Raw genomic sequence first — 21522 nt, 5'->3', positions numbered from 1 at the left:
GAGACAGGGTACAGAGGGTCCGAAGCAGACTCTGTGCTGACAGGAGAGAGCCTGATGTGGGGCTCAGACTCATGAACCATGAGATCATTACCTGAGCCCAAGTCAGATGCTTAACCAACTGAGCCACCCCGATGCCCCAGCCAGCAGCTTTTTAAGACGTATATTTCTAGCTTCCATTTATAGTTTATAGTAGGTGCTTCATGTCTAAGAGTTTGGTGTATAAAAGAGGACTTCCAGAAACACTAATGGAGGGATATGGAAGGCATGGGGAACACTTAGAAATATTAATCCACCCCTTGTATTTATCCACCATCATACTTAGCACTTATTAATTGATGCATTTTGGATACACTCTTGAGCTATAATGGTGAATGAGCATAGGAACAGATGCAAGCCAATAAAGGAGTTAACAGCCTGTCTAAGGCACTCATCCCTTGCCCCTACTCTACAATGCCTCTAGAAGGTTTTATATTTTTAATAAAGTTTCAACTGGATAATTTAATTCTATCCAAGAGCTTCTGGGAAAGTTTTCAGAATAAAAAGAAAAAATAATATATCATCCAAAAAAAATAATGACGTCCACTTTGGGCAGTAGTGATTAAACAACTGTCTCAGAGGACAGTTAGACAAGCTAATGCTTTGAAAATATCTGCTTGAAGTATTGAAAAGCCAGCTAGACAGTAAAGAATTATTAAGCCAAAATTCAGAACCTCATACTTGGAGCAATTGTTCTCCTGAGAGTGACTAAAGGTTGAGTTAAGCAAAGTAAAGGCAAAGAAAGTAGAGGTAAACAAATAATTAAGATAACCTAAATCATTGAAAGAGACAAACATAAAATAGGGTCAGTAGGGCCTAATATGTTTCTTTGAAAAGACCAATAAATTTGATAAAGCCTGGTTGACAGTGATGAAGAAAAAAAGGTAAGACACAAATAGAAAATGTGTATAAAAAGTTTTTGTTGCAAGTGTAATAAAAGGTTCTTATGAATTTAAGTCAATACCTTTTAAACATTTTAATGAAATGAAAAAATAAAGGACAATTTAACACAACATAATTTAACATTTCAACACAGTTTGACATAAGAAATAAAACGAGGAACGTTCATGTTAAAGAAATTAAATCTTTTGAATATTTCCATAGAAAACAAGAAATGTTATAGGCTGAAATATTCATCAATAGCACAAAAGTTGAAAGCTGATAGAGGTGGAAGTGTTTTTGCAAGACAGGATATTCTCTAGATCTTGGAGCATGAGTAAGTTATAAATATATGGGAGACAGAACACAAATAGCACAAAACAGATTGACATACTAATATGTACCCTATGAACCATACCTTTTATTCAGAAACTGCTTTGTCCTTTGGTTTACTATAGATATAACTTAGGCTGCTTCACTACTAGAAATAGGGTGAACGTGTGCATCTCAGTTTAGGTCTTTTTCCATGTTCTTATTCAGAGTTATTTTAGGTCTAAAACATGATAAATCTTGAGATTTGAGATTTGGAGGCAGCACAAACAGCACAATACTAGAATGACATCTTTTAAATAGAACATTACCAAAATAAGCCAAAAAGACCAATACCTGTAGTCAGGTGAGTTGTCATGTTGATTTCTTAGTCATTTGTACCACTGGCCACACTTCATAGGTGGGGATTCTCCGGACTATGAGACAATGCTTTCAGGAGTTAGCAGTTTTATCCCAGGTCAGGAAAGGCAAATCCATTTCCTTCTCCTAGCCTAACTAGTTCTCTCTGTCACTCAGACTATAGACAGCCTTGGAGTCTGTCTCACCAAGATGATTTGAAGCATTCCCTACAAATCCATTAGAGCTGTCACACAAGTTTAAAGCCTACTCAAAAAAATCTGTAATTGTGGGGGCTCCAACCACAAGAGACCGTGTTGGTTAATAGTAACAAGAAAATAAGTGTTTAGGCTTTTCATGAGCAGAGGAAACAGGGCATTATGACCCAGGTGATTAAGTTTTTTGTTCATTAATGTAGTTCAATGGTAATGATTTGGAGTGAAGTTTTTCAAAAACAGTATCTAAGGAATTGAAAGAATAGATTTGACTGACAAGGTCTCAACAAGGAGCTCCAAAGTAGTGGTTCTCTGACTGGCTATTGAGCAGCTGAACCTCATCAGATCTTTCTTTCTTCAGAAGTTCTGCTGCCTTTCCCTTCATAGTTCATGGTTAGAGGATGGTGGGTTCAAGCATCACCTCCTCCTACAATAATTTTCAATCCAGGTGGGAAGGGAAATTAAAGAAGGCTCTCCATTAATTTTACTTTATATTTACCAGGGAGGAATATGTTTCTAAGAGATCTTCAACAGAAGTCTTCTTGGATCTTTATTATTTTTCCTGAGTCTAGATCATGCATGCTAAATTAGTTTCAAGTGTAAAACAGTGAATGAACATCTCTATATGTTATTCTATGCTCATGAATGAAGCTACCATCTGTCACAAGACAGTGCTATTAGAATATCATTGATTGTATTTCCTATATACTGTGTCCTTTATTTCCATGACTTATTCCATAACTGGAAGCCTGTATATTCCACTGCTCTTCACCCATGTTACCCATCCTCCACTCCTTTTCTCTAGCAACCACCAGTTTGTTCTCTGTATTTATAAGTCTGGTTCCGCTTTTTGTTATTGTCTTTTTTTTTTGATTCCACAAATAAGTAATGACCTACAGTTTTGTCTTTCTCAGTCTGACTTATTTCATTAGCATAATACCTTCTAGGTCCATTCATGTTGTCACAAATGGCACAGTCTCATCCTTTTTTATGGCTGTGTAATATTCTGGGTATGTGTGTGTATTACATCTTCTTTATCCAACTATTGATAGACACTTGGGTTGCTTCCATGTCTTGGCTATTTGCAGATAGTGCTGCAATAAACATAGGGGTGCATATATCTTATCAAATGAGTGTTTTCATTTTCTGTGGGTAAATGAGATTCCCAGTAATGGTTTATTAGATCATATGATAATTGTGTTCTTAACTTTTTGAGGAACTTTCATACTGTTGTCATCAGTGGCTGTAGCAATTTATGTTCCTACCATCAGGGCACAAAGGATCCTTTTTCTCCACATCCTTGCCAACACTTGTTGTTTCTAGTCTTTTGATTTTAGCTGTCCTGATAGATGTAAGGTGATATCTCCATGTGGTTTTGATTTGCATTTCCCTCATGATGCATGATGTTGAGCAACTTTATATATGCCTGTTGGCTATCTGCATCTCTTGGGAAAAATATCTCTTCAGGTCCTTACCAATTTTTAATTGGATTTTGTTATTGAGTTGTAAAGTTATATATTTTGGGTATTAGCCCCTTATCAGATTTATTATTTGCAAATAACTTTTCCCATTCAGTAGGTTGCCTTTTGGTTTTGCTGATGGTTTTCTTCACTGTGCAAAAGGTTTTTTCTGATGTGGTCCCAATAGTTTATTTCTGCTGTTGTTTCCTTGCCTTAGATGAAATGTCTAAAAAAAAGTTGGTATGGTCAACGTCAGGGAAATTACTGCCTGTGTTCTTTTCTGGGATTTTTATGGTTTCACATCCCCCATTTATTTTGTACATGTAATTGTCCAGTTTGCTCAGCACCATTTATTAGACTTTTTATCACTGTATATTCTGCCTCCTTTGTCATAGTGTGGGTATAAGTGTGGATTTATTTCTGGACTCTATATTCTATTGACACGTGTGTCTATTTAGTGCCAGTACCATACTGTTTTTATTACTGTATCTTTGTAGTATATCTTGAAAGCTGGAATGGCGATACCTCCAGTTTTGTTCTTCTTTCTCAAATTTGATTTGTCTATTTCAGGTCTTTTATGGTTGCATACAAATTTCAATATTATTTGTTTTAGTTCTGTGAAAAATACTGTTGCTATTTTCATAGGGATTGCCTTGACTCTATAGATTGCTTTGGGTAGTATGGACATTTTAACAGTATACTTCCAATTCATGACCAAGGGGTATTTTTCCATTTGTTTAGTGTCATCTTGAATTTCTTTCATCAGTGTTTTATAGTTTTCAGAGTACAGGTCTTTTATCTCCCTGGTTGCATTTATTCCTACGCATTTTATTTTTTGTGCAATTGTGAATGGAATTGTTATCTTCTCTTTTTGCTACTCTGTTATTGGTGTATAGAAATGCTGATTTCTGGGTATTAATTTTTTATCTTGCAACTTTACTGAATTCATTTATTTGTTGTAATAGTTATCTGCAAATAGTAACTGTTTAACTTGTTTCTTACTAATATGGGTGCTGCTTGTTTATTGTTTTTGTTCAGTTTCTCTGGCTAAGATTGCTGGTACTATGTTGAACGAAAGTGGTGAGACGACATTCTTGTGTTGTTGCTGACCTTATAGGGAAAGCTCTCAGTTTTTCACCATTGAATATGATATTGACTGTGAGTTTTTCTATATATGGACTCTATTATATTTGTTGTGTATCTAAACCCACTTTGTTGACATTTTTAATCATGAACAGATGTTGAATTTTGTCAAAAGCTTTTTCTGTATCTATTGAGATGATCATATGATTTTTATCCTTCATTTTGTTGACATGGTGTACCATGTTGATTGATTTGTGAATATCAAACCATCCTTGCATCCCTGGAATAAATCTTAATAGTTTGTGGTGAATGATACTTTTAATGTCTTGTTGAATGTGATTTGCCAATATTCTGTTGAGAATTTTTGCATCTATATTCATCAAGGGTATTGGTGTGTAGTTTTGTTTTGTCTTCATGGTATCTTTGTCTGGTTTTGGTATCAGGATAACTGTTGGCCTTGTAGGAAGTGTTTGGAAGTTTCCTTCATTTTTTGCTTTTTTTGGAGTAGTTTGAGGAGACTAGGTAGTAACTCTTATTTAAATGTTTGATGGAATTCACCTGTGAATCCATCTGGTACTGATAGTACCAGAAACACTTCCCTAGTGTTTTTATTAGTGATTCAGTTTTGTTACTAGTAATTACTATGTTCAGATAGCCTACTTTTTCCTGATTCAGTTTTGGAAGATTGCATATTTCTAGGAATTGATCCATGTCTTCTTGGTTGTCCAATTTGTTGGTATATAATTTTTCATAGTATTCTCTTACAATCCTTTGTATTTCTGTGATGTCAGTTGTTACTTCTTTTTCATGTATGATTTTACTTTTTGGATTCTTTTTCTTTAATTCTTGATGAGTCTGGCTAAGGGTTTCTTAATTTTGTCTTTTCAGAGACCAGCTCTTGGTTTTACTGATTTTTTTCTATTGTTTTTATACTCTCTGTCCTTTATTTCTGCTTTGATATTTATTATTTTTTTCTTTCTACTCACCTTGGGTTTTGTTTTTATTTAGTTTGTTTAGGTATAAGGTTCGAGGTTTTGAGCTTTTTCTTATTTTTTGAGGTAGGCCTGTATCACTATAAATTTCCTTTTAGAACTACTTTTGTTCTGTCCCAATCACTTCAGACCATTGTGTTTTCATTTTCATTGTCTTCATGTTTTTGTTTATTGTTTTGTTTTGATCTTTGATTTCTTTATTGACCCATTTGTTATTTAGTAGCATGTTCTTCAACCTCCCAGATATTTGTGTTCTTTCCAGATGTTTTTTTCCTGGGATTGATTTCTAGTTTCATACCATCATGGTCAGAAAAGAGCATGTTATGATTTCAGTCTTAAATTTATTAAGACTTCTTTTGTGGCCTAACAAGTGACCTATTCTGGAGAATGTCCCATGTGAACTTGAAAGGAACGTATACTCTGTTGTTTTGGAATAGAATGTTCTGTATATGTGTTATGTCCATCTGTTTAATGGTTCATTCAAAGACACTGTTTCCTTACTGACTTCCTGCCAGGATGATTTATCCATTAATGAAAATTATGCATTTGTATTGTATTACCTTTACTATTATTGCATTACCATTAGTTTCTCACTTTATGTTTGTTAATATTTGCTTTGTGTATTTAGGTACTTCAGTGTTGGGTGAATAGATATTTAGAGTATTATATCCTTTTGTTAGATTGATCCTTTTATCATTTTGTAGTGTCTGTGTCTCTTGTTACAGTCTTCATTTTAAAGTCTATTTTGTCTGATATATGTATTGCTACCTTGGCTTTTTTCCTTCACTTTGATTTGCATTGTAAATGTTTTTCCATCCTTTCACTTTTAGTCTATAAATATCTTTAGGTGAGGTAGGTCTCTTGTAGGCAGTATATAGGTGGGCATGTTTTTTTAATCTATTCTACCTTGTGTCTTGTGATAGAAACATTTAGTCTATTTACCTTCCAAGTAATTATTAATAGGTATTTACTTGTCATTTTGTTAAATGTTTTCTGGTTATTTTTATAGTTCTTCTAGTTCCTTCTTCCTCTCTTTGTGCTTGATGAGTTTCTCTAATGTTTGGCTTTGATTATCTTCATTTTTTGGTACACCTATGACAAGTTTGGGGTTTGATTACCATGAGGTTCATACATAACATCCTAAGTATATAGCCGTCTATATTAAGTTGGTGGTCATTGAAGCTCGAACACCTTCTAAAATAAACTTTTGGTTTTAATATTCTCTCCACATTTTATGTATATGCCATCATATTTTCCTTGTTTTAGTTGGAATTTTCCTATGTTTAACTATGGCCTCTTCTTTTCCACTTAAAGTAGTCCTTTTAACATTTCTTATCAGTCTGTTTTAGTGCTGATAAACTCCTGTAACTGTTCTGTTATGGAAACTTTTTCTCTCCTTCAATTCTAAGTGATAACCTTTCCAGGTAGCATATTCTCAGTGATGTGGGTGAGTATGTATGTATGTGTGTATGTATTTATTTAATTTTTTTAGTTTTTCTTTTCCCCTTTCAGCACTTTGAATATACCATGTAAAGTTTGTGCTAAAAAATCAGCTGGTAACCTTCTATGGTTACCCTTGCATGCAAGTTTTTGCTTCTCTCTGCTTTTAAAATTCTCTATCTTAACCTTTGACAATTTAATTATGTGTCATGGTGTGGACCTTTTTGGGTTCATCTTATTTGTAACTCTCTGTTTCTTGAGCCTGGATGTCCATTTCTTTACCTAGATTAGGGAAATTTTCAGCATCTGTTTCTTTAAATAAGTTTTCCGTCCCTTCCTCTTACATCTTACTGATCTACATGCCCTTGCCTGGCTGCCAAGCTTGGAAACTACCTGCTAGTATATTAGTAGATTGAGGCATTTCCAACAAGGAAAAAAGTTAAGGGGAACTGCAATCAAAAAGTGGCTGCCATGTTTGCCAAGATGAAGATAACATATTTTAATATTTCTCTGGGCTTTATTTCAGAGGTATCCTATCACAGTCATGAAGTAGGGGAAGAGAATGGTTTTAATAATAATGACATTATTAATCATACTAATTGCTCCTAATTATCAGCATCTATTGAGTACTAGTGACTGTACTACTTAATGTTCTTTACATGGATTATTTCACTTAATCCTTACCTCATGAGAAAACAAATAAAATTCATCTCAGTTTATATATGAGAGAACTGAGGCTCAGGTTGAAATAATTTGTTTTCAAATGGAAAGGGAAAGAAACCTCACATTCAAACTCAGGCATTTGTTTTTCAGGTTACAAATGCCTAATGATATACCATTCTACTTTCCTGTGAAATAATTATATTCCTCCAAGAAATCAGTGGTTCTGTCCTCTCTGAGAGGATTGAAGCATTCAGAAAGGGATATTGGGCTCACACTGACTGCTTGAAGAGCTGCTGTGTTTCCACAAGCTGTGTCTGAGCCTCTCTATTCCCCAGCATAAGAAACTGACAGAGAGATCAGAAATAATTTATATACAAATCAACTGCTGCGATATGAGGGTCTTTTGAAAACCTAAGTTCTTCAAGGATATGAATTGTCTTTCTTGTTCAAAGTAGAATTATCACTGCCTAGCAGATGACCTGTTAGGCTTCTAACAAATATTTATCATTTGTTACCAGTTGTTATTACTTCTGCTGACCTCATATTGCATGAAATTAAAGATGCATGTTTGATTTAAACCTTCTTTTTTCATGTATTTGAAAATTGCTAATGTTTATCAAAATATTTTTAGAAACACAGTTGTATATTATAAAATAGGTCTCTATTTTGAGACAGTTGAGACGATGAGGATAGTATGTAAGGTGGTTACTGGGTTGGAAGTAGAGAAATATGATACTTATAGGTTAGGGATTATGCATCAAGGGTGAATGTGGACAGAGCCTAAATAGGGTAGCACGGACACATAGAGGCCTTGAGTTAGGAGGGAGAGGTGTCCAGGAGAGGAGGGAACACAGTTATTGTCATCAGTATTATTTCTACCTGAACCATCGAGATACCAAAACTGATTAAGATGTAGTAGGAAGAATTTCAGATTAAAGTAAAAGACGCTTCATTTTAGATCTAATTTCACCAGTGATTTTTTAAGTGATTTTGTTAACTTTTTCTACTGAACTAGAATTTAAATCCCTCTTTGGTTATATAAGAAGCTCTAACTTCTAGCCTTAATATCCCATGATCCTGTGAGAGAATGATCAAATTTGCCACTTCTGAATAGCCAGAGATGTCAAATGTGTGGTAGATACATGCCCCACCTTTCCTAGCCCTACTTTTATTGCAGACATTGCTAATCAAGACGTATACCCTCTCCCATTCAGTCAGGATGTGGCTTCAGGGATCAATACAGCATACCAACAAGCTTTACTCTTCAATCTAAACTGGTGTGTAGGTCATAATATGACTGTTATTCCAGTTTCATAGCTGATTAAATGTATTTCTAATGCTGATATTATCATGTGTGTATCTTCGGTGCTATTCTAATTTCCTATTGCTGCTATAATAAATTGCCACAAATTTAGTGGCATATAACAACATGGATATATTACCTTATATTTTCAGAGGTCAGAAGTCCTAAAATATGCTAGCAGGGTTGTGTTCCTTTGGAAGAGGAGAATCCTTTCATCTTAGAGCATCTAGAGACCATCTGAACTCTTTGGGAGTGGCCTCTTCCTCCATCTTCAAGACTAGCAGTATAACATTTTCAAATCTAACTTCTGCTTCTATCATCACATCTACTTTTCTGATTCTGCCTCCTTATTCTAATGTCCCTCATGATTATACTAGGCCCACCAAGATAATCAGCTCATCTCATGATCCTTAATCGCATCTGCAAACTCCCCTTTTTTCATGTGAGGTGACATATTCACATGTTCTAAAGACTATAGGATGGACATCTTAGGGGGAGGGCATTATTGTTCTACCATGGGTGCTTAAAGTTTTTCCAAAGTGACTTTTTTATATATTCTTTTTCTCTCATCGTGTATTCTTTAAAACATCCTTAATAATAGAAATGTAAGTCCTGTCACCAGATGTCTTTCATAAACAAGTTTGATAATCAACCTGAGCAAAACTACAAAATGATGAGGCAGGTTTTCTTTTGGAGCTATTAATCTGATTCTGAAAGCATTTAATACAGAGGTGACCCAATAACATAGAAAAGAGCCGTGTTCTTTTAAGTGTACAATATCCCACAATAAAAGTTCTGAATGGTGTGTTGACGCAGATGTGGGTGTTACTGCTCCAAGAATGCCTGTGTTTAGGGAGGTACTTACTGCTAGCACCCAGCACAGGGCCTGATTCATACATATACACCAAAGGATTGAATGGAGAAGATAATGGTGTAGACACCAAATATATGTAGAAGTGAGTTGACAAATCTAAAATTTTATAAAAATGAGAAATACCTTAAGGGGCATCCTAAAGTCTTAGGGAAGGCCATGATAGCAATATGTAAGCGTATAAATTCTATCTGAAATATTTCCGAAGTACCTTGTCATCTTAAAAAAAGAAAACCTGGAATGCCTCACTTCTGTTGTCTGTTTGGCTATTTTAGTCAGGTTTACCAGTAAGAAAAATATAGTATCCTTTGGAAGGGGGGGATAATGAGTGCCATCCTTGGTGATTTTAATCACTGTTTAGCTGCTTTCCTGAGAGCCCCATCTGCCCTTATAGTCCATCTGCTAGTTGTTAACACTTAGTCAGTCACTTGACAAATGCAAAATCTGAACTGAGAGGAGAGTGGGGAGTGTGAGATGATGGTTTCTGATGATTAGATGTTGTGATTGACACACACACACACACGCACATGCACGCGCGCATGCACACACACCCTAAGATGCTTCTGTTCAGGCTCAGCTTGAATACCTAAAGCCAGTTTGGTCCAGAAAGATAATGTCAGAATGGCTAATGGAGAACGTGCTGAGGCAGATGTTCATGGTTTTGCCAGGCATTCGTTTCTTCAAGAATCAACTTTGTCATAGAAGCTGATGATCAAATTACTTAATTGTTTAATCATCAATACAATAAAAAGACAAAATCTCCAGTTTCCCATTGGAAGAAAACAAGGTTGTTGGAAATCTTAGACTAATTTATTCAACACCAATATCCATCAACATTCACAACAAATTCTTTAACAGATGGCTTGAATGTACTTAGGAAAGGAAAGACTATAGAAAGGACAGACTCTAGAGTCTTCTATTCAAAAGGGGGCATCGTAACTATACAGGTGAGTCTTTCTTAAATTAGAGCCACGAAAACCAAAGTCCAGCAAAGCCAAGGGATTACTGAGGGGCATTTGTAATGCTTATCAAGCACTGTTTACACAGTAACCTTTGGGCTGGTAGAGAACATCCTTTCAAGTTACTCTCAAGACTTCTTTCAGTCCATGCTTCTGAGCTATGGGAATTCTACATGGGTGTTCCCCTTATGCCTCTCTCCACTAGACAGATGTTACACTCCAGTTTGAAAATTTTAGTAATGAAGTACCTATCAACTTCTGTTAGAACACAGTCAGTGATGAGATAGTTTCTAGTGGTGGGGGAGGAGTGCATAACACATTTTACTGGGTGGTTTTAATTGTTACACATCATTTAGAGTATTTTTTTTTTATTTAAATACAACTCATTACTTATTTTTTCATCTGGAGATGCAGAGATAAATTTTGTTTCCTTTATAAGTGGTAGTCTTTTATTTAAAATTTTTTTTAATGTTTGCTTATTTTTTGACAGAGCACGAGGAGGGAAAGGGCAGAGAGAGATGGAGACACAGAATCTGCAGCAGGCTCCAGGCTCTGAGCTTTCAGTACAGAGCCTGACACGGAGCTAAAATTCATGAACTGTGAGATCATGACCTGAGTAGAAGTTAGACATTTAACGAACTGAGCCACCACCCATGTGCCCCTAAGTGGTAGCCTTTTAAATATAAGGACAAGTTACAATTCATTAGAAGAAAACCCCTACTTTCATATCCACATTTCAACAACATTTGTCAAAAGTGGAATAATTATTACAACCCTACATCTTCTCCCTGTATGAAAGTTGTCGAGAAAAAGATTAGGAGACGAGTAGCAACAAATCTCCATGCAAGTTCAAGATGCAAACACAGAAGTGAAAAGTAATTTCTGTGGAAAATATCTGTAGATACTTCTTTAGTTTGAGCCAAGATTATTGTTACTAGCAGTATAGTATGAAGGTGAAGCAAATTAACTGTTCCACTGAAATCTGTGTTGATGGGATGACATCTAGAGTACTGTGTTTTGATTACATGACCACAGTGAGGAGAAAAGTTGATAAATAGCTAAGATAAGTGACTGGGGTATTGAGAAGCTATGTTAACATGAATAACAGAATTTGAAATACTTTACTAGGGAGAAAAAAATTTCATATACATGGTAATTGCCTTCAAGTGAATGTCATACTATCAGTTAAAATGAGTTGGACTTAGTTTATGTCACTTCAGAAAACATAGCTAAGACCCTCAGTTGAAAGGTGCTGGAAAGCAAGCAGAATTTGTCTTAGTATAAATAAGAAAGAACTTCTTAAAAAGTGAACATTCTACTGTTGGCAGATTTAAGTGCCAGGCTGGAATGTCTGGCATGACAGGGTAGGTGAGAAGATATCTTTTGAAGGAAGATGTCCTTTGTGTTTAACCCAACTTAGATGCTAAAATAAGGAAACACCAAGGACCTACCATGTAATATGCACTGATAGAATGCATACATAGATTTTCTAAAAGGTAAGTACAACAAAGTTTCTTAAAATTATACTTTAGGGGTGCCTGGGTGGCTCAGTCAGTTAAGCATCCCACTCTTGATTTCAGCTCAGGTCATGATCTCAATTTGTGAGTTTGAGCCCCGCATTGGGCTCTGTGCTGGTGGTGCGGAGCCTGCTTGAGATTCTCTCTCTCTGCCCCTCTCGCCTCCCCTATCTCTATCTCAAAATAAACTTAAAAAAACTAAAATACTTACAATCTAGTTTAGGAGTCAAAATATAAAAACATGAACATCTATATAATAAGCCTTTTGGAGAATGCATGCTATCCATTTAGGATGAGATAATCACAAAAGGCAGGAAGAGTCCAAAAAATAAAAACTCATGGAAAATACTTGAGGGGAAAAATGAATGGTAAGATAAAGAGAAATAGCAACTGTGAAGCAGACAAAAGGTGGGAGTGTGAATATGCATGCTATGATCAGGGATAAGTTTGTCCAGGTTATTGTGTTGTTTGTGACTATAATACTAGAAAGATGATTATGAATAGACTGAACTATTGCTTGAAAGGCATATTTTGGAGTTTGAAATTTATGTTTACACAGTTGGGAACCATTTTGTGCCTTTGCTTGGCAGAAAAATGGTGTGATGAAAATGGTACTGAAAGAAGAAAGTCTTGATGTGCTTGAGTCAGGAGAATCTGCAAGTGAGACAGACTGTACCCTGGGAGAGAAACAGACCATGTTCTTGGAATGGGGAATATGCTTTAGGTCTCTCCAACCACTTCAGGCATCAACAATTGCTTTGACACTCATTTAGCAACTTGTCTATGTCAAATAATGAGAGTCACCACTTTAGAGCCTTTAGCAACCTAGCAACCACAGAACCATAACAATGTTGTTTATCATCTTCTTGTCCAGCCTAATGATGCATGTGTCTGTTGTTTCTTAGACTAAATTGGAAAAAAAAATCTGTTGGAATACAAAGGAATATTAAAATTTTTAAAACAGACCTGGGTATTAGACTTTTAAGTCTGAAAACTTGTTTTCATTACTAATTAGTTTTTGGAATTGTCAGAGAACACATGTCTTGCCCCTCCACTATATGTAGGGACTTGAATTTTACAAGGCCAGGAATAATATATATATATTAAACATAGATACATTTATTTATGTTCATAATTTCTAAGGATAGCTCTAAATAAATAGGATTTAATTACAGTTGCTGTGGAATGTCAGAAATGGTCACATAGTTTTCTATCTTAGTCAAATCATAACCTTAACCATAATGCAACTCTTTCTTGCTTGGAAAATGGTTTTTTACTTATTTAATTTCATATAAAATTTACTACATTTATAACTGCCTCTCATAGATTGGGTGGGGATAAATACTGAAATACTATAAATGGTAATTTTGTTAGACTTCTGAGCCTATTTTCCTTTATAGGACGTACTAGCAGTATTAATGGCTGATTAACTACATCCCAATAAGTATTCTGCATAGTCTAAATTAATTTGGTTGTAATGTTGTTTAATTATAGCACTTAACTTAAATTTTATAGTTGCTTATTCAAAGTACAAGCTTGTTTGATTTTAATTTAAGAAGGAGAGAGAATATTGTGCTATTGACTTCTCTTGTAGCTGTTATGATTACATAGTAAGGCAACTGGTTGATGCAATTTCCCAAAAGGTTCAGTGGCCTAACCAAGAATTCCCTGCTACATTGCCTTTTATGATAAATCAAATGCTGTCATTAATCATTCATGAATTCTTACTCTTTCCATACTAATTCAATAATTGTTTTTGCTATTGTATGCGCCCAAATCTTTACTAGGGGCATAGAGATAATGTGGATGGGAATGGAACACAACATGAATAAGATAGAGACCTTGGCATTAAGTAGCTCACATCAAATGGGGCCCATAGAAACATAAATTTCCAACTACAGTAGAATGTAGTGAATTACATAATAGACTTAGGTGAAGAGTTAAATGATAATATAGGGGAAGAATCAGCTCACACTGCCTGGGAGAGGTTGGAAGACTTCTTAGAGAAGGGTGGGGAGGTTTGAGGGAAGAAAATTCCTTTGGAAGACATAATCAAGTGGCAGAATTAGGTATATTTAATGAATGGCAAATGGCTCTTTGTAGAGATGGAAATCAAGTTGGGGGTGGGGGTTTGGAGAGCAGGGGAGTTTTGCTAAACAGATTTGAGTCCAGCTTGTGGAAGCCATGAATATCCTGATACTATGAGTTTATTTTTTTTTAGTTGAAGGAGGAGAAAGGTGCCTCTAGAAAGAGAGGGAAGAATCACAGGAGTGGATTTAATTGAGGAATAAAATGCCTGAGAAGGTATAATTTAGTTCTGGTTATGAAAATGGAATAAGGGAGACAGCAAGGAAAGAGATGAGGTAAACCTAATTAGAAGGATGAATTTTGAGGTTAAAATAACAGGTAGAAATTATTATCTAGAAATTTCTTTTTATGTTCTTCAGTAACAGGAAACCCTTTTCAACTAATATCTTAGTGTCTACTAATTGGCAGTAGCTGAGACCAAGGCCTTTGAGAATGGTCGATGGGACAATTAACTGTAGCAGCAAGGACAACAGTGAATTGGTGCTGAGGATATTGCAGACAGATGCAAGAGAGAGCATGAGCATATGCACACGAGTGGGGAGGGACAGGGGGGTGGAGAGGATCCTAAGCAGGCTCCATGCGGTTATCACCTAGCCTGATGTGGGCTTGATCCCATGAACTGTGAGATCATGACTTGATCTGAAATCAAGGAAGAGTCAGATGCTTAACCAACTGAGCCACCCAGGTGCCCCAAAATTTATAACAAAAACCTTAAAAAATTTTTTTTCACTTAAATTTTGTTTTTTTACTGTTTATTTTTGAGACAGAGAAAGAGAGAGAACACGAATGAGTGGGGGAGGAACAGAGAAAGAGGGAGACACAGAATCTGAAGAGGCTCCAGGCTCTGACTTGTCAGCACAGAGCCCAACACGGGGCTTGAACCCTTGAAGCAGGAGATGATGATCTCAGCTGAGATCATGATCTGAGCCCAAATTGGACGCTTAACTGACTGAGCCATCCTGGTGCCCCCAAACCCTTTTTTTCCCTCAAGGGCTCGTTCTAGTTTACAAGATACAAGATTGCCTACCAAGCGCTCAGGAAATCTGTGTGCTTATCCTTGTAAGTTTCTCTGAAGCGTAATTGGCCCATTAAGCAACACTGAATGGTAGGAAGCCCTTCAAGATGGTCAGGCCCTAGAGAGAGAGAGTTCTATGTGTCCAGCTTGCCTTAAGTGTGATTTTTATTGACACTGGGGCTTTAAAGGGTTACAGGATTGCACCGTGGCTGGGAGGCCATTGCACACATATTTCGGGGTTTCGACGCAACTTGCATTATTACAGAAATGTGAACAAACAGGATTAAGAGATTCTAAGTGACCTCTATATCTTACTGTGAATCCCCAGGACTTCAAGTAAAAGAAGGAAAATCCTCACTAACTTCAGATCTTATACAATATTGAGAAACAAGTTAGCATGAAATTGGATAAGTGAGATAAAGTTTTGAGAGTGTTCTACACTAACTACAAGATCTGAATTGGTATCCTGTTTTTGTCAATTGCAGCCAATTTTTTTTTTGAAGTAGTTAGAACCAAGTAAGATAATGTTTCTGGAAAAACTTTGTAAACATCAGAGTTGTACATATATGACACGTTAGTAGTCGCACCATTTTTGTTTGTGAGACACTTAAATATCACGTGCCATGTCTAACACATAAGTGCTAGAAATTGTTGATCTCAGACTTAAAAACAAACAATTCATATTCCATATTTTAAAAATCAAGTTTATTTTTATTATAAAAATAATGCCTGCTTATTATAGAGTTTACCACATAAAAAATAGACCAAAAAAGTCATGTTTTTGTCACTCAAAGCCAACACATTCTGATGTGTTTTTCTTTAGAGAGTTCCTGTGAAAATGTGTAATTTGCTTCATATAGTTGTGATCATACTTTATACAACGTTGAATTGGACTTTTTCATTTAACGTTGAAACATAAGGATTTTTTCGTGTTAGTTTAACCTTAAAGAAAGATTGTTTTTAGCAACTTCATAGAATTCTAACCACTGAATATGTCAGTCTCCTTGTTAGTCTCATAAAAAACATTCAGGGTCTGTGGTTTCTGCTGTTATAACATGTTTTTGTGATAGCATATTTTAGTTTGTTCTTATGTTAGGGTATATCTGACTTAAAAGCACAAAACTCAGGATGAGGTACGTAATTATAGGAAAGGCATGAAGAATGAGGCTCAGTACAAATACTTTTGTTCTTGTTATCTTTTTTTTTTTTTAATTTTTTTTTTCAACGTTTATTTATTTTTGGGACAGAGAGAGACAGAGCATGAACGGGGGAGGGGCAGAGAGAGAGGGAGACACAGAATCGGAAACAGGCTCCAGGCTCTGAGCCATCAGCCCAGAGCCCGACGCGGGGCTCGAACTCACGGACCGCGAGATTGTGACCTGGCTGAAGTCGGACGCTTAACCGACTGCGCCACCCAGGCGCCCCTGTTCTTGTTATCTTGATAGTATAGGAGAATTATCTAGATTGGGGTCCATAAACTTTATAAAAGGCCAATGAATAAACACTTTAGGCTTTGTAGGTCATAGATCCTCTGTATAAAAACAGCCATAAACACATCGCATCAACATAAGAAAGAATAAAAACCATATGATGATTTTAATAGATGCAGAAAAGGCATTTGGCAAAGTCCAACATCCATTCATGATAAAAAGCCTTTAACAAAGTAGATTTAGAGGGAACATATCTTTATAGGCCATATGTGAAAAACCCACAGCTGATGTTTTAATCAATATGAAAAACTGAGAGCTTTTCCCCTAAAGGGAAATGAGACAAGGATGTCCATTCTCACCACTTTGATTCAACACAATACTGAAATTCCTAGACATAGCAATCATATAAGAAAAAGAAATAAAAGGCATCCAAATTGATAAGTAAAACTTGCATTATTTGCAAATGACATACTATGTATAGAAAACCCTAAGAACAAAAAAACTATTAGAACTAATAAATGAATTCAGTAAGGTCACAGAATACAAAAACAGATAGAAATCTGTTGCATTTCTATACACTAATAATGAAATAGAGGAAAGAGAAATTAAAACGATCCCATTTACAATTGTATCAAAAATAATAAAATATCAAGGAGTAAACTTAACCAAAGAGGTAAAAGACCTACACTCTGAAAACTATAAAACACCGATGGCAGAAATTAAAGACAACATAAGCACATGGAAAGATACTACCTACAGACTGGAAGAATAAATACTGATAAAATGTTTATACTACCCAAATCTACAGATTAAATGCAATCCCTATCAAAATACCAATAGTATTTTCACAGAACTAGAACAAAAAGTCCTAAAATTTGTACAGAACCATGAAAGACCCCAAATAGCCAAAGCAGTCTCGAAAAATAAAAACAAAACTTAGGTATCACAATTCCAGATCTCAAGATAAATTACAAAATTTTAGTAATCTAAACAATATGGTACTGGCACAAAAATAGACTTATAGATCAATGGAACAGAATAGAGAGACCAAAAGTAAACCTGCAATTACATGCTCAGTTAATTTCCAACAAAGGAGGCAAGAATATCCAATGGGAAAAAACAGTCTTTTCAAATGGTGTTGGGAAAACTGGACAGCAAAAGAATGAAACTGAAATACTGACTTAAACACAAAAATTCAAAATGGATTAAGAACCTAAATGTGAGATCTGAAACTATCAAAATCCTGGAAGAGAGCATAGGCAATAATTTCCCTGACGTTGGCCATAATACTTTTATAGATGTGTCTCCTGAGGCAAACAAAAGCAAAAATAAGCTTTTGGGACTAAATAAAAAATCTTCTGCACAGCAAAGGAAACAATTAGGATGGGAGATGATATTTGCAAAAAACATATCCTATGTAGGGATAATATCCAATGTATATAAAGAACTTACACAACTCAACACCCCAAAAATCAAATAATCCAGTTTAAAAATGGGCAGAAGACATGAACAGACAGTTCTCCAAAGAAGACATCCAGATGGCCAACAGGTGACATAAAAAGATAATTATGTCACTCATCAGGGAAATGCAAATTGAAACCACAATGAAATATCACCTCACACTTGTCAGAATGGCTAAAGTCAAGAACACAAGAAACAACAAGTGTTGATGAGAATGTGGAGAAAATGGAACCCTTGTGCTCTGTTGGTGGGAAGGCCAACTGGTGCCGCCACTGTGGAAGACAGTATGCGGTTTTTTTCTAAAAATAGAATTACCATATTATCCAGTAATTCTACTGGGTATTTACCTAAAGAATACAAAAACATTAATTAAAAAGGATACATGCACCCCTATGTTTTTAGCAGCATTATTCACAATAGCCAAATTATGGAAGCAACCCAAGTGTCTATTAATGAACAATAAAGATGTGGTATATACCTATGATGGAATATTTCTCAGCCATAAAAAAAGAATGAAATCTTGCTATTTGGAACAACATGGATGGATTTAGAGGGTATAATGTTAAATGAAACAAGTCAGAGAAAGATAAATATATGATTTCATTCATATGTGGAATTTAAGAAACAAAAGAACAAAGAAAAAGACAAACCAAAAACACACTTTGAACTATAGAGAACAAACTGATGGTTGCCAGAGGGGAGATGGGTGGGCAGATGGGTGAAAGAGATGAAGGGGATTGAGCACACTCATAATTACCAGCCCTGAGTAATGCATAGAATTGTCAAATCACTGTATTTTTATGCCTGAAACTAATACTTTATATTAACTACACTGGAATTAAAAAGAAAAAAATAATTTAAGCATCCATAAGCTGTATGTAAGTGAATAGGTATAGCTGTGTTCCAGTAAAACTTTATTTATAAGAAGAGTCAGTGGACTGAATCTGACCCCTGTGAGGTGGTCTATTGGACTCACGCTCCTGATTATGGTTCCAGTTACCTATGTAGCATGACAGCCTTGTCAGGCACTTTCCCTAGAAGAGTACATATTAGAGGTGAGGACATCCTTCCCATTTTATTCTATATAACAGATACTTAAATAGTCCTTTTTATATGTCAGGTACAGTTTTAAGTGCTTTAAATAGATTTATTCAGCGAAACTTTAATAAAACTGTGTCATATTTCTATGTTGTCAGGTTTACTCGTCTATTAAATTCCTTAAATCCATCCTTGCCCCCATTTGAATACTCCAGTGTACTCGTTTCCCCTGGTTTTCCGAAAACCAGGCTGCTGTTAAGAGAGGACAGTTCAGGTCATTTACATCAACTTGAGTGTTAATAAGCATTGAGAATAGTATCCCAAGACATGCTTTTCCACTAAGGAGAGATTGGGAACAATCTCTTTGTCCCCAATTCTCACCTATAAAATGGGGGACATCGATGGTTTTTACTTCTCACTGTAAATCAGAATAACCATGGGGGCTTTTAAAATATCTCTACTTTTTATGTGTCTTCAGGGCTGGGATTTAGGTATGTATGCTTACCAAGCTTGATAGATTCTCAAGAAGTGGGCCTGGTGGTCCTCAACCTTGTTGCACACTGTAGTCACCTGAGAAGCTTTAATAGCTACTGATACTTCAGTCACAACTCTGGATATTTTTATTTGATTGGTCTGGGATATGGTCTGGGCATCAGTATTCTTTAAAGCTTTTTAGGTGATTTTGCCACTGAGTTATACTGTCACTTTTGTGCAGGGGCCCTGCTAATCTTCCTTGTATCCTTCCAATTTCAGTGTAAGTAATTCCGAAGCAAGCACCACTGAGCTGTACCCAAGGTAATCATGTGACTAGTGTTTGCAGATGGGTTTTGGACAAATGTAAGATGTTTTTTTTTCTTTTTTTTTACCATTATGTAAGAATCTATTATTTCACATTAGCTTGACATGATAAAGTGGAATATGGCATTTAGGTTATGGAAAACTATGGTTAACTTAGGCCATGTTCAAGTGGTTACTTGTGGGTCACAGTATCCAAACTTACCTAAATTATTTGGAGAATGCTGCATAACTGCTTAGGACCTTAATAAAACTACTCTGAAAGCTATCTGCAGCTTAACAGGACTCATGATTTAACTCACAACCTTCTCATGAAAATCAGAATTTAACTGTAGCATATTAAATAACTGTATTTTTAGAGCAACTGAAGTGATGTCCTGAGACCATATTGAAGAGCAGAGCCTGTTGCTGCTTGTTTGAAACTAAATTCAGTTAGAAGATTTGGGTTTGTGCATTTGAGGGTTTAAGATTCAACAATCAATCTATCCCAAAACTAATTTATATCCTACATTGGTGTAAGAAAGGCACTCTTCTCTGCTATGGAGGATAGTAAACTGGAGAAAATAAAATCCCTATCTTTCAGTGATGTATAATCTTGATGATAAAACTTAAACCTGAAACATATGGCAGTCAACACCAAATGCTAGCTGCGGTGAATTCAGAATAGCAAGGCTGGTCTATGCACAAGTGGTAATGAGAGATGGCATAGGTAGAACGGTGCTGTTTTATGCAGTGTGAGCCACCTTTATGAGAACACCTGGAGTGTTGAGAATGCAGATTCCTAGGACACATCCAGGCCCACTCAGTCAGTCTCTCTGGGCTACGGCCTGGGAATCTGCCCTTTAAAGAGACTCTTCAAATGGCTCAGTTGGTTAAGTGTCCGACTTTGGCTCAGGTCGTGATCTCGTGGTTCATGAATTGGAGCCCCACGTCAGTCTCTGTACTGACAGCTCAGATCCTGGAGCCTGCTTCGGATTCTGTGTCTCCCTCTCTCTGCCTTCCCCCACTCACGCTCTCTTCCTCCCCCTCAAAAATAAACATGAAAAAAAATTTAAAAAATAGACTCTTCAAGCCTTTGCTTTGTACACAAAGCTGGAGTACTGTTGATGCAGTAGAGGCAAAATAAGCAAGGCCTTTTAAGATGGGTTGGGGTTAGGGGATAGGATTAGTAGTTCACATGTATTGAATGCTAGACACTGTTTCAAGTGGTTTAAGTGCAGTATATTCTCTAACTCCCCCCAGATGAAAATTACAAGGTGTTTTGTTATTATCCCCACTCGACAGATGAGGAAACTGAGGCACGGGAAACTTGAGCAGTTCGCTCCAAGTCACACAGATAGTAAGTGACAGAGTTAAGATCTGGGGACAGGCAGTCTCACTCCTGGCCGTATACTCCAAACCACTTTTTCTCTAAGCCAGAGGCAAGGAAGAAAGAGCACATTAATTCTGACAGACTCATAGATTCATATGAACACATGGATGAATTCCCTATAAACACAATTTATAAATGGCCTGAAAAGGAGTTACTGAAATTTTTGTTAAAAGCAGGTGAGAATTATAGTATAGTCCCTAGGCACAAAAATAGAGTTCAGCTGACCCTGTTGCCACTGA

At 36.1% G+C, this 21522-nt stretch overlaps 1 long non-coding RNA gene and 1 other non-coding gene across 2 annotated transcripts in view; one reads left to right on the top strand and one right to left on the bottom strand.

The window, feature by feature from the left end:
* Nucleotides 1-21522, top strand: part of LOC124517642 (uncharacterized) — a 211256-nt gene that overhangs the window by 74312 nt on the left and 115422 nt on the right. The gene's annotated exons all lie outside the window — the stretch shown is intronic.
* Nucleotides 19788-19893, bottom strand: LOC124517668 (U6 spliceosomal RNA). The gene has a single exon (XR_006963530.1). It is a non-coding gene; the product is annotated as a U6 spliceosomal RNA (small nuclear RNA).

Source organism: Lynx rufus, unplaced genomic scaffold (assembly GCF_022079265.1).
Source record: "Lynx rufus isolate CCGP_SWC_20201006 ecotype Redwood Valley unplaced genomic scaffold, mLynRuf1.p SCAF_22, whole genome shotgun sequence".
NCBI classification, from domain to species: domain Eukaryota; kingdom Metazoa; phylum Chordata; class Mammalia; order Carnivora; family Felidae; genus Lynx; species Lynx rufus.
This window is presented reverse-complemented; position numbering and strand designations above follow the sequence as displayed.